We start from the raw sequence: 2,891 nt of genomic DNA, 5'->3' as shown, positions 1-2,891 counted from the left end.
AGCAATTGACTACAATGCTCTGTCAAATGTTAAATCTGTTCTGTAGGGGGGAAGAAAGAGCTCTTGAATCCAATCTCATGTATTCCACAAACGATGCAAAAGTCACCGTTTTGCAATCCTGCGCTAGCCGACGTAGCTCTGCCACATACTGTTACGGATTCATATTATTATGCTTGCGATTACGGGAATCAAACTTGTTATCTCTGCGACGATTTCACTCGGTTTAGGGATTGAAGTAATCTCTGTAACAAGCACCAGTTCTTGATATACGGGTTATTTCTTTGGCTCTCCCGGGCTGCTGGGTCCTGAGGAGGTTCGCATCAAGCTGTGTGTCGTGCTCCCACGACGCTTATGAGTTGGCTCTTGCCGATCTCCGTCTCAATCTGATTTGCCTCAAAAAACTGTCCAGTATTTCACAATAGTCTTCAAGTCTGGTTTCTTTGCATCAAATGCTGCTCGGTGCCAAATAGATAGCCCTCTTGTCACTTTTAATTCACTCTTTCTATCTAGCAACAATATCTTCGGTCTTTTCTACCCTAGAGCACAATCCTGTCAGCAGAACGTACTCTGATTCAGAACTCAATGTAAATAGCGCCTCCGTTCTGGACAACATCCCTATTAGCAGCTAACTTCAGATAAAGGGATTTAAGGGAAAACGAACTATTATTCTTCCTAAGTAGGAAAGTGATTCGCTTTCAGAATAACATTCTTGTTACTCAAAATTTACAGTTAATAACCCTTGTGTTGTCTTCCGTTAACCATGAACTTGTCCTTCAGGTCAAAAATTGATTCTTTTGTGCTTGTTCAGATGTTTTTGTCGCTTTTTTTGATTGTAGTGTCACTTTTTTCAGCTTTGGCGCTTTTCAAAAAACCTGAGCTGGTGTTAAGAACCAGGTTTTACACTTATTCCGGAACCTCATGGTCAACGCAAACCTCATTTATATCAAAATTACATAGTTTTTAGTTAAAAAGGCAGAAAGAAACTATGAATTATTGGACTAATAGTTAAGATCAGAGGATGTTGAGTGGATCTCAGAGGGTAGATGTCAAAGTTTAGTCGGATACTTTTGGAAACCATTTAAAAAAAAGAAATTGAAAATGCTATAAGATTAAATTAAATAACACCCCAACAACAAATAATGAAAGAATCATTAACTTTACTGAAGAATGTTGTATGGAAACCTCACTTTATTATTGGGCAATTTTGGTTGAAAGGAATCCATATTTGATAAAACACATTGAACACGGGTCAGTTGACCCAAAGACAAAACAAGGGTTAAGATTTTACAGTTAGGATACACAAACTACAGACACCTAAAGCCCAAATGAATATGTTGCATATATTTCAAACTCAGTGGTAACAATATGGTGTCTAGTATTTAAAGTGAAAACAGATTAAAATTCTTGCATTCAAAGTAATCTCCAGCATTTGATAAAGTTCATGTAAACCGGCACCTGTTAAATGCAGTCAACACTGGTCTCGCTGAAGTGCTGCAGTGTGTATTGCGCTGTGCAGAGCAGCAGGCCCAACTCAAAAGGAAGAAGAACTTTTTTTTTTTTTCTTTGGATAACAAGGCCTCTTAACCGACTTGGGTGCTTGCTGAGTTGACTGGCTTTCCTTCTCTATGCTGGTTTGTCCATACAGATATCAGAGTCATGCGCATCAAAAATCTAATGTCTTCACACAGCTGTGGATGTCTTTAGACAGGGACAGCGTTTGATGATAATAACAGTCCATGTCTCAATATATAGAGATACTATATAATAGAGAGAGGAATTCCAATGCTGTTTGACATGCAGCCTACTGTAGTTGGAGGGCTCAATATTTCATCCATTGAATGTCTACTCGAAACAAAAACCGTTACAGGGTACGTTTCATGAACTCATGTTGATTAAAATAGAATTATTCAGAGATGTACTCATATGGCCGTGGAAAAGCGGTTGTGTATGCAGTGTTAATTTTGTTACCTAGTTGGTGGTTTGTTCTGCTGTCTCGTCCTTTCCTTGTGTTCTCAGTTTTCCCTTCTTTTTCCCTTCCAGTTGTCCCTGTCAGTCTTGTATGTTTGTTTGTGTCGTGTGTGTTCAGTAGGTCATAGCGTTCCACAGTGGCCGTTCTGTTAGCCATAGTGTGCTATCCCTTGTACCTATGTCGTGGCCTGGCCTGCCATTCCTGCCAGCTTATGCTGCCGTCTAAAGACACCTGCCTGTTAGCTTCAAGCCGCGCCAGCCTGTGCCGCCCGCGACACGCTCTCAAAGTCACACACCATCAACCTGAGCCCGTCAAGCCTGGATTCCTCACATCCACCACCAACCTTGGCTCACCCAGATAAATCACTAAACCGCCTGCATCTTTTACTCCGGTTGTCCGCTCCTGAACTTCGAGTATCATAACAATTTTTATTTACGTTTATTATAGTGTCCTTGTTAGTTGTAGTCATCATTTAGTCACTTGAATAGTTTTTTTTTTGTTAGATTTCTTTTTGCTAATTAGCTTTGGCTACAGTAAACATGTAGGACAAGCATGAAGCTATGATAATATAAAATCAATGGTCAGATTCAGTCCTGCATCGATGTGACTAAAACCCCCTCCATCCACACAGCACTACGGTCCCCAACGCAGACACTGGCTCCCGGTTCCCCCAATTCGTATCCATTCACAAAGGAAACGGTCTAAAGTTGTCGAGGGAGAACTAGCCATATGTGCAGATTTGGTGAAAGGACCTCAAAATCTACACTTATTGTGTAGTCTTCGGCACAAGTCATTCAAGATCTTGCTTTACAATTAATATGTTTGTGTCATGTCACGGTGAAAATGCAGGCAATCTGTTGTCGAATATTTTTTCCCGGGAGACTTTGCGCTGCGTTGTCGCGGTAACATAAGCCCATTTGTA

The sequence above is a fragment of the Etheostoma spectabile genome, chromosome 5 (genome assembly GCF_008692095.1).
Source record: "Etheostoma spectabile isolate EspeVRDwgs_2016 chromosome 5, UIUC_Espe_1.0, whole genome shotgun sequence".
In the NCBI taxonomy this organism is placed as follows: domain Eukaryota; kingdom Metazoa; phylum Chordata; class Actinopteri; order Perciformes; family Percidae; genus Etheostoma; species Etheostoma spectabile.
Note: the sequence above shows the minus strand (reverse complement) of the source record.